At 35.6% G+C, this 11158-nt stretch overlaps 1 long non-coding RNA gene across 1 annotated transcript; it reads right to left on the bottom strand.

The window, feature by feature from the left end:
* Positions 1–489: 489 nt before the first annotated feature.
* Positions 490–2505, bottom strand: LOC126825440 (uncharacterized). Its single transcript, XR_007681953.2, has 3 exons — positions 2044–2505; positions 1410–1560; positions 490–1090 (listed from the first exon to the last, which is right to left on the bottom strand). It is a non-coding gene; the product is annotated as an uncharacterized LOC126825440 (long non-coding RNA).
* Between the last annotated feature and the right edge of the window lie 8653 nt (positions 2506–11158).

The raw sequence follows: 11158 nt of genomic DNA, 5'->3' as shown, positions 1-11158 counted from the left end.
CCTTTCTGTCAAATGCCTGTAATTGATAGACTATCAGGTCTTGTATGAATCATAAGACCAGGTGTGGGCAAACAAGCCCAATAATTATTTTGTTTGTTGGATCTCAAGGGCCTGTTAGGGTTGGTTGTTGGATGTTTGCTCAGAAATTATCGCTTGTATGGAACATGCTAGAGTCGATTTGTAGCATATTCTAGCCAGGGGATATGTTTGACAGTAGTTGAGTGATATGCTTTTGAAATAATGGAGATCAGTAGCACTTTATAAGCATTGAACCACATGATTTTTTTCCACTAAGATAAACATTCTAAACCCACATACATGTTCCCTTTCAATTAGCCACTACAGTATTTTTACAACTGTACATGTAGCTGTGAACTACTATTTCGGATATGATTAATGGTCAAATTACAAACATACATGTAGATATAAGTTAAAAAAAATAATTGTGTATCTGGGCTGGAATGAAGGGAAAGGTTAGAAAACAGGATGAACAGTTGTGAAATTATTTATTAAAGTGAAACAATCATTGAAAATCAAAATTAAACAGTTACTCTGCACATCAAATGTCATCAAAGTTAATCTTCATTATCATCATCACTGTCACTAAATGTATTAACATCAAATTCGGTCTCTTTAACAGTTTTTTTTTCATTTTCACATTGACTACACATGCACAGGTCTGTACAAGAAAGGGGGGTTGGGATGGCCTAGAGTGCCGCGCTTCGACCTCTAGCTGGTCGGTCACCTCTGGCTTGTGGCTGTGGCTTTGATCCCAGGTGTGAGCGTATGTGGCATGGAGATAGAGGCGTCTTCTCAACCTCGTGGGTTTCCTCCGGGCACTCCGGTTTCCTCTCACTGCTAAAGACCCATACGCGCAAGCGAATTATTGAAATAAAATTGAAACCGTATGTTAGTCCCAAAATGACCTAGTTTGTGTTGAGTGGACGTTAAACCCCATTTCTCTCTCTCTCTCTCTCTCTCTCTCTGTACAAGACAACTTTGCTGGCCATTTATGATTCTTTCTCTTATGACATCTTCACAGAATATATTGTATGTGGTTTAATATTCGACGAAAGGCTAGTCATCTTTGCTGAAAAATATAAATAAACATATACATGTACACAATTAAAACAAAATTCTGGAGCTTGGTTTACTCTCATTAATTTCGTACAACAGAGGAAAAAGACACTTACACAGGGGTTAACATCTTATTTTCATGCAGAAACCAGCTAATGAAGACAGGAAGGCATTAGCAGTACAAGGAGAGATAGAGAGGAGAATTGCGGTTTAACGTCCACTGGACAAAAACATAGTAATTTCAGGACTCACCCATGGTTCAGTTTTATTTGAATAATACCAGTGGCAAGAAGGCGGAGAATACAAATAAAAAAAACATCACAAATATTTACCTTTCTGATAACTGTCTAAGAAATTCAGTACATGTATATTGCCTATAACATTTTTGGTGATATCTGACCTCAATGGCCACACAATCTTGCCCTCTGATATGCCTTAAAATATCTTCATCCTCTTTCAATTCAGCAGCTTTCAACAGTTGGCCTACAAACAAATTTGCAAACAAATTATACACCATATAGCGTTGAATGTTGTTTGTGCTCAAGGGTGGGGGAGGGAATGTCACTTTGAGGCCTACATGTACATGTACCTGGCTGGTCAACTCTGGCATGCGGTTTAGTTCAGATCCTTTGTGTGAGCGGAAATGGTCTAGAGACAGATCGTCTTAGCAAGGCACCTACAAGTGGGCCAAGAAAATAAAAAACAAGTTAACTTCTCTATGTTTCATCCCTTGTGCAAGCAAATGTGCAACACTTTAACCAATGACTGTGCCAAATCAACAAATGGGGTAAAGGGCTTTACTGGCTAGCTTCATAACAATTTTACAGTGATTGCAGTAGCACTTCTGATTCCATTTACAACAAAAACAACAACACAATAATTAAAAACTGTAGGATGAATATATTTAATATTTATTAGTAATAATTATAAATTTAGTAAGTAACATAATATTAACATTAGGCCTACCTGAGCCTGTTTGGGTCTGAGTCTGTGTTAATACATCCTTCTTCCTATTTTCTCCAACAGTGACAAATCTGTCACGTTTTTTACATATAATACACACAACAGGCAGCACCGATTTACTCTTTCTTTTTGCTTCAGGAGCGTAATTTGTTTGGAGAGCTAGGTCCCAGATCGTCTACACTCCCGCTATTCCCTGGTTGGATTGTAGCCGGGGATTTTAATTTTTCTTTATCTATACGATTACGGGCAGACCCAATTCGGAATTTGTCTGTAAAAGGCCTGTAGCATGTTGGGTGAAATCCAGTATCTTTTGGCGCGTCGATAAATTCCTTGTTTGATTATATCACCCGAAGTCGCCTGTTCAGCTATCCATTTCGCTCGCCCATCAAGTTTTAGCCATTCATGGGCGAGATTTTGTAAATAATTGTTCTCGTTTCTTTCTAAATCCTTGGTAATGAATAATACAGCGTAAATTTGATTTACGTTACGACAAAGTCTAACACTGTAAGTACCAAATAGTCATACGAGATATGTGCATCTCATCAAATTCAGCTTATACCATACCCACAATAATGTTACGGAGTCAGTGAGTTCAAGTTAGACAATACGCTGACCTTCCACTGACCATGCTTATAATATAAAATCTGTCAATGACAGCTGATTCATTGTTTAGTTTTTTATATGATATATTTAATATCAATAATATATGTATATGCATGCTTTATTTTACTTTACACGACCTCTAAAAATGCCCCAAATCGTAAAAATACGACTTTTTGGATTTCGATCTCCTTTTTTCGGCTACCCCGGACATTTTCAAAAAATGATACAATGATTTCACACAACAGGCCAGCTATTAGCCTCTCGATTGACAAGAGTTTAATCGCCCTCCATTCATTATAACCAATGTCATCGTGCCCTAAAGAATCAACAAATCAGCTTGCTTATCTCTGCTTACCCTAGGCAAAAAATGCTCATCTTTGAACTCAATCATGACATTGACCTAGTGAACGCCTACACCAAGTTTGCATATTCTAGCTTAATTAGAAGGAGAGTTCTTGTGTTCCAAAGTCCCGGCCCTTCAAATTGCTTCTATTTTTCATTTTCAATTCAAAATGGTGACCATCACGTGACCGAAATCAAAATTCTGATCCGATAGATTTTTAGGCATTCCTTCCAGGATTCCGAAAATATGACGCCCGAGTCTGTAAGTAAAATAGCAAAAAAGCCTTTTTGATTTTTCACGTTTAAAGATGGTGGGACTTCCGGTTCGATCGACAAACTCCATATTTTGTGTACGAATCAGTAATTACTTGTCTAGTATCGAATTTTTTTTTTAGGTCATTCTGACCTATATTTCGACGATTTTTTTGAAAACTTTGATCCTTAATTTCACCAAGGGGAGATAATTTAGAAAATTTCCAAGGACATCATTGAAGTCGCATTGGCAAGATCTACTAACATTCTAAATTTCACGAAAATCGCACAACTATTAAAGAAGTTGTCAAATTGTAATAACTTCCGGTTCGAAATGACAGCGACGAATTTTCGAAATGCCAAAATCCGAAATTGCAAATTTGAAGTAAATGTTTCAAGATACTCAAAGAAAAAAGAATTAGTAAAATAGGTCAAATAGTCACAAAGTTACAGCATTGTAGGTCAAATGCATTCCTTCGTAAAATTCGGTGATTTCGGATTCGTAAAACGTTTTGAAAATATATTTAATCAACAGCCACCACCCATTTTTGGGGGGATAGGTAAAAGTTTCAGAACGATCCTATGGTTAGATTCTGAGAAATCCGATTTGTGGACAAAACACAAAAAAAAAATAACAATAACTAGATCTGCTAAGCAGATATTAAAGCTTTCATATTCACAGTCACTGTCACATGTCATAGAAATAATATGAACAGAAAAAAAAAATCATTATAATGAGTAAAAATTTGGTGAAGTTAATTCGATTTTTCACTGGTAAATAATTAAATAGACAAGTGGCATAACTTGACCCGCATCCCATCAGCTATCCTGAAAAATGCTGGAAAAATTAAACAAGTAAATTGTGTTTAGTACTGGGTTAATTAAGACAGGCATATGCCTTTGCTATACAGGATGACATGAGGGAAATTTAGCTTGGGAGGTGTAGGCCTGCAGCCAAAATTTCTAGCTAGCTTAGAAACACAACTCCGCTACACGGTCTTCCATAAAAGAAAAACTATACATTTTTGGAAAGCTTATGATGCCAGGAAGACAAAATCTGGGAGTTCCAAGCAAAATGTTTGCAATTTATTAATTTAGGGCCAGATGAAATTCGTCAAAATTGTCAAATAAATGCTATTTGTGTACTAACAATTCTGAAGTTGACATAAAATTAAATAGTTGGTAAAACACCTCATGCCTTCATCCTTGGCAATGAACAGTTTATTGGACAGATTTTGATGTAAATAAAAATGCTCAAAACACAAATGTCATGGGTGAATAAAGAATTGTGGAAATCCATTAACGGTAAAAAAGAATTATCTCCCTTTCTGTCAAATGCCTGTAATTGATAGACTATCAGGTCTTGTATGAATCATAAGACCAGGTGTGGGCAAACAAGCCCAATAATTATTTTGTTTGTTGGATCTCAAGGGCCTGTTAGGGTTGGTTGTTGGATGTTTGCTCCGAAATTATCGCTTGTATGGAACATGCTAGAGTCGATTTGTAGCATATTCTAGCCAGGGGATATGTTTGACAGTAGTTGAGTGATATGCTTTTGAAATAATGGAGATCAGTACCACTTTATAAGCATTGAATCACATGATTTTTTTCCACTAAGATAAACATTCTAAACCCACATACATGTTCCCTTTCAATTAGCCACTACAGTATTTTTACAACTGTACATGTAGCTGTGAACTACTATTTCGGATATGATTAATGGTCAAATTACAAACATACATGTAGATATAAGTTAAAAAAAATAATTGTGTATCTGGGCTGGAATGAAGGGAAAGGTTAGAAAACAGGATGAACAGTTGTGAAATTATTTATTAAAGTGAAACAATCATTGAAAATCAAAATTAAACAGTTACTCTGCACATCAAATGTCATCAAAGTTAATCTTCATTATCATCATCACTGTCACTAAATGTATTAACATCAAATTCGGTCTCTTTAACAGTTTTTTTTTCATTTTCACATTGACTACACATGCACAGGTCTGTACAAGAAAGGGGGGTTGGGATGGCCTAGAGTGCCGCGCTTCGACCTCTAGCTGGTCGGTCACCTCTGGCTTGTGGCTGTGGCTTTGATCCCAGGTGTGAGCGTATGTGGCATGGAGATAGAGGCGTCTTCTCAACCTCGTGGGTTTCCTCCGGGCACTCCGGTTTCCTCTCACTGCTAAAGACCCATACGCGCAAGCGAATTATTGAAATAAAATTGAAACCGTATGTTAGTCCCAAAATGACCTAGTTTGTGTTGAGTGGACGTTAAACCCCATTTCTCTCTCTCTCTCTCTGTACAAGACAACTTTGCTGGCCATTTATGATTCTTTCTCTTATGACATCTTCACAGAATATATTGTATGTGGTTTAATATTCGACGGAGGGCTAGTCATCTTTGCTGAAAAATATAAATAAACATATACATGTACACAATTAAAACAAAATTCTGGAGCTTGGTTTACTCTCATTAATTATTATAATTATTCTTACATTGTTTGTATTCTATTTTAATAATGAACATTAAAACATGCTAATATTTGTTCATCCTTGCTGTATTGGGTTGGATGGCCGAATGGTTAGTGTGTGCATGCTGTATCATACGGCCTGCCATTAAGTCAACTGGCGTGGTCTCGAATCCCTGGTTGTACGTGGCAAGGAGTAGGGTCACCTGTCCATACTCCTGATTTTCTCCGGGTACTCTGGTTTCCCCCCACTGCTAAAGACCCCTACGCGCAAGCAAATTATTGAAATAAAATTAAACCATATGTTAGTCCCGAAATGACCTTGTTTGTGTTGAGTGGACGTTAAACCCATTTCTCTCTAATTATGTTTTGCATACAATGTATAAATACAAATGTAAAGGATGTAACTTTAAAATAGAAGAAAATCAAATATTTTTAATATTAAACAATTGCTTTGTTCTTATACTTCTACAATCATTCTCATGTTGTTCATTTTGCCATATTTTTGTTTATTCATTCATATGTCTTCTATATAATGATGCATAGTATAGTACACTATGTTAAAAAAATACTAGAAATGTATGTTTCTTTATCACCAAATGATTTATGTAAGTTGTGAAGTAAAACAGTTGAACATTAAATCCCATTTCAATTTATTTGCATGAGGTGAAGAGAAATAATGGTATTGAACAATTGACTATTCATGAAAGATACTAAAGAGAACTTTATTAATTTATACATACTTTTGCTAATTTTATTGTTATATCTTGGTAGTAACATACCAATATAAATAGTAATATTGTTTCTAGATGAAGACTATTATAATTGAAATGAAATGGGATTTCACATCATAATGCTATGCACGGACTGGGCTAATAATGACAAAAAACTACAATGAATACAATAGTATAAAATGTTGCTATGAAATTAAATAAATGTTGTATACAATAATTAACCGGTTTAATACTATATTATACATAAAAGTGAATGAAATTCAATGTTTACTATTTTGCTTTATACATGAATATCACAGGTCAAATTATTGAAATAAATAATGCAAATAGATTATGATTTGAAACATCTTGTATGTCATTGTTCTATTTGTTATATAAGACTACATGATATAAACTTTTTGATAAGCCTCTTTTATCATATTTTGAACCAATGGAATAAAGAGCAAAGACCTAGAATATATTGTAAATATAATCAAGTTTTTGATCAACTGATCAAAGGAAAATATTGCGAATAAATTTGTTGTACTGCTATTGTAAAGAAATCATCATTGTTTTATTTGATATTTAGAATACACATAATCGTGTATATATTTGAAGTTAAGAGCAATTATGATTAGTGATACCTGTATGACCAACTCTCAAAAGATAATCTCATTAAACCAAGTACTTTTTTTCATTTGTATTAGTTGATTTATACTGAATAAAGATAACACAAACAAACAAAAATGAGTTGGCTGTGTGAACACCTCAATGACAAGTGGTATCAGATGCCTCAGAGAGAATATTCAAATGCTCCTTGTGATACGTTTGTAACACAATTATAACCTAATGTATTACACGGGAGTGGAGTGGGTGGGTCGGGGGGCTTTTCGATTGGCAGGGGACTATTAAAATGGGTAAGCAGAGATAAGCAATTTGATGAAACTTTGTGTATAGTTTCATTACATTAGTACCTTGACCATATTACCTTGACCAAGTTCGACAATGAGCATTCTCTTAGTCAGGATAAGCAAAGCAACTTGATTGGCCGGGACTTTGAATTGGTTGATGCTTTGGGGTATGATAACTTTGGTTATAATGAAGTACTGGAACATAACAACCCAGCTTTTAATTGAGCTAGAATGTTTAAACTTGGTGTAGATGTTCATCAGGTCTTGACTGAACAGTTTGAGCTACAGCTTGGCAATTTCATTGGTCGATGCTTTGGGACAAGATAACCTTGATTTCTATCTGACAGAGAGTGATGAAATTTACAGTATAGTTTGATTGCTCGATACTTTTGAAAAAAATATGAAAGTGCGATTAATTAATGTGTCATCTTTTACTTTGGGGTTTTGGCGGGAGACATCATCCATACTGTTTGCTTGTTTAATATCCCCTATACAATATACGCTCGACCTCATTACCCGAACTGGGGTAGAAAAGTGGGATCTTTGACAATGAGGCAATGAACTTGTACATTCTTTTGCAGCTGCACAAGAGGGAACATCAACGCCGGATTAACCATGGTGGTGGGGAGGGGGGCTGATACCGACCGTGAAGCCCCGCAAGGGGGTCGGGTCAGGGGGTTCTCCCGCTAAGAAATTTTAATTGGAGGCCGAAAACGTGATTTCATGGCATTTCAGGCACTTGTGTCGGAGCCATTTAGAAGTACCTCCCCCAGAAAAATAAAATTCTGCCACAAAATTAGCCACAATCCATGCGGGTGCTAAATGAGCAGAGCTACATCAAACCTAATTTTGAGTCCCTCAGTGATAAATAACTTGATTCAAAATCGTATTATAGCCCCAACGACGATTTGATGAATGGAGACCGTAACGTTACGACAAAGTCTAACACTGTAAGTACCAAATAGTCATACGAGATATGTGCATCTCATCAAATTCAGCTTATACCATACCCACAATAATGTTACGGAGTCAGTGAGTTCAAGTTAGACAATACGCTGACCTTCCACTGACCATGCTTATAATATAAAATCTGTCAATGACAGCTGATTCATTGTTTAGTTTTTTATATGATATATTTAATATCAATAATATATGTATATGCATGCTTTATTTTACTTTACACGACCTCTAAAAATGCCCCAAATCGTAAAAATACGACTTTTTGGATTTCGATCTCCTTTTTTCGGCTACCCCGGACATTTTCAAAAAATGATACAATGATTTCACACAACAGGCCAGCTATTAGCCTCTCGATTGACAAGAGTTTAATCGCCCTCCATTCATTATAACCAATGTCATCGTGCCCTAAAGAATCAACAAATCAGCTTGCTTATCTCTGCTTACCCTAGGCAAAAAATGCTCATCTTTGAACTCAATCATGACATTGACCTAGTGAACGCCTACACCAAGTTTGAACATTCTAGCTTAATTAGAAGGAGAGTTCTTGTGTTCCAAAGTCCCGGCCCTTCAAATTGCTTCTATTTTTCATTTTCAATTCAAAATGGTGACCATCACGTGACCGAAATCAAAATTCTGATCCGATAGATTTTTAATCATTCCTTCCAGGATTCCGAAAATATGACGCCCGAGTCTGTAAGTAAAATAGCAAAAAAGCCTTTTTCATTTTTCACGTTTAAAGATGGTGGCACTTCCGGTTCGATCGACAAACTCCATATTTTGTGTACGAATCAATAATTACTTGTCTAGTATCGAATTTTTTTTTTAGGTCATTCTGACTTATATTTCGACGATTTTTTTGAAAACTTTGATCCTTAATTTCACCAAGGGGAGATAATTTAGAAAATTTCCAAGGACATCATTGAAGTCGCATTGGCAAGATCTACTAACATTCTAAATTTCACGAAAATCGCACAACTATTAAAGAAGTTGTCAAATTGGTAATAACTTCCGGTTCAAAATGACAGCGACGAATTTTCGAAATGCCAAAATCCGAAATTGCAGATTTGAAGTAAATGTTTCAAGATACTCAAAGAAAAAAGAATTAGTAAAATAGGTCAAATAGTCACAAAGTTACAGCATTGTAGGTCAAATGCATTCCTTCGTAAAATTCGGTGATTTCGGATTCGTAAAACGTTTTGAAAATATATTTAATCAACAGCCACCACCCATTTTTGGGGGGATAGGTAAAAGTTTCAGAACGATCCTATGGTTAGATTCTGAGAAATCCGATTTGTGGACAAAACACAAAAAAAAAACTAGATCTGCATAGCAGATATGAAAGCTTTCATATTAACTGCAACGGGGTTTATTAGAATCTATTGAAACAATAAGTATAAATGTCATCAGGTATCTGAAAAATTACATTTACCTTATGAACAAAATGGGAAAAATACTAAACAAAAATTGTCGACTTGTGGCTACCATCCAATGCATATTTAGAAAACAGTATATTATATACAGAGTACGCAGGACAGGAATTAGTTGTGTTTCAATGTAAACCGGCCCGTTTCTTGCCTTTAGTTTTAGAGTTACGTGTGATTTTCAAAGGATTCAATCGGAAATCGCTGAAAATCAATTGTCTTCTTACCTTAAACACTGTATAAATTTAAAGTCAATCGGATATTGAATTTAGCCTCTAGAGCGTCCACAAGATTTTTTAAAGGGATCAAGGGCAATAACTCTGACGGGAATAAGTGATAATTCATATTATAGCAGTAAATAATTAAAATATTTCATAGGGATTATAATAATATGTATATCTTGTCTGGGTACAGGGTTAAAACCAATAATAAATTCCGAAAATCGTTTTTTTGCTAAAACTCTTTTTTTTTAATGGGATCAAAATGGGGGTAAGGCACAGAGTCCGGGGTGGTAATGGGCGTATTGTGTCCAAATTTCATGGTTTTCAGGCAATCGGTGCCGGTGTCACGGCGAAATTCCACTTTTTCCCCCTCATGGAAGCCGTAAATTGACGAAAGGCAGGTGACAAGAACAAACGACTTGAACGAATGCAGGTATCACCTTGAAATTTTCAGGGTACCTAGGTACCAACGTGAAAAGTTGCTCGCCGGAATTTAGTACTCATGGTACCTTTGGTTCCAGCGTAGCGCATGCGCGAAGTCAAATCCAGCTAAACTCGAAAACAAACTTGTCGGCACGGAAAACATCAAAGGAGAAATTCGAATTTTTGAAATATTCAAATACCAAACGTTCGACCATGATCCAGGCTATCCTGAAATGTATTAATTTTGGTAATAGGAGACATATTCTCTAGGTCACGACCAATTGTATATGTTTTCAAGCCCATAAATGTGGATTTTTCACTAATTGTCATTTTCAATTCAAAATGGCGTCCATCATTTGCCGGAAATCAAAATTGTGTTCTCTACCGTTTTTCGGCTTTCCTTCAAGGATTCGGACAATATAATTGCCTTGTCTGTTAGTAAAATATCAAAAAAGCCTTATGTAATTTTCACATTTCAAGATGGTGGCATTTCCGGTTTGAGCTACAAACTCAATTTTTTGTGTACGAATCAGTAGTGTCGTAGCTAGTAAAGAAAAAAAAATCAAGGCAATCTGACCTATATTTTGTCGATTTTTTTTAAAACTTTGATCCTTAATTTCATCGAGGGGAGATAATTTAGAAAATTTCTAATGATATTTTTGAAGTTGCATTGATAAGATCTACTTACATTCTAAATTTCATGAAAATCGTGCAACTATTAAAGAAATTGTCAAATTGATCTCAACTTCCGGTTCAAAATCCCAGCGACGAATTTTCGAAGTTCGAAAATTCGAAATTGCAGATT

The sequence above is a fragment of the Patella vulgata genome, chromosome 6 (assembly GCF_932274485.2).
Source record: "Patella vulgata chromosome 6, xgPatVulg1.2, whole genome shotgun sequence".
Taxonomy (NCBI): Eukaryota; Metazoa; Mollusca; class Gastropoda; family Patellidae; genus Patella; species Patella vulgata.
This window is presented reverse-complemented; position numbering and strand designations above follow the sequence as displayed.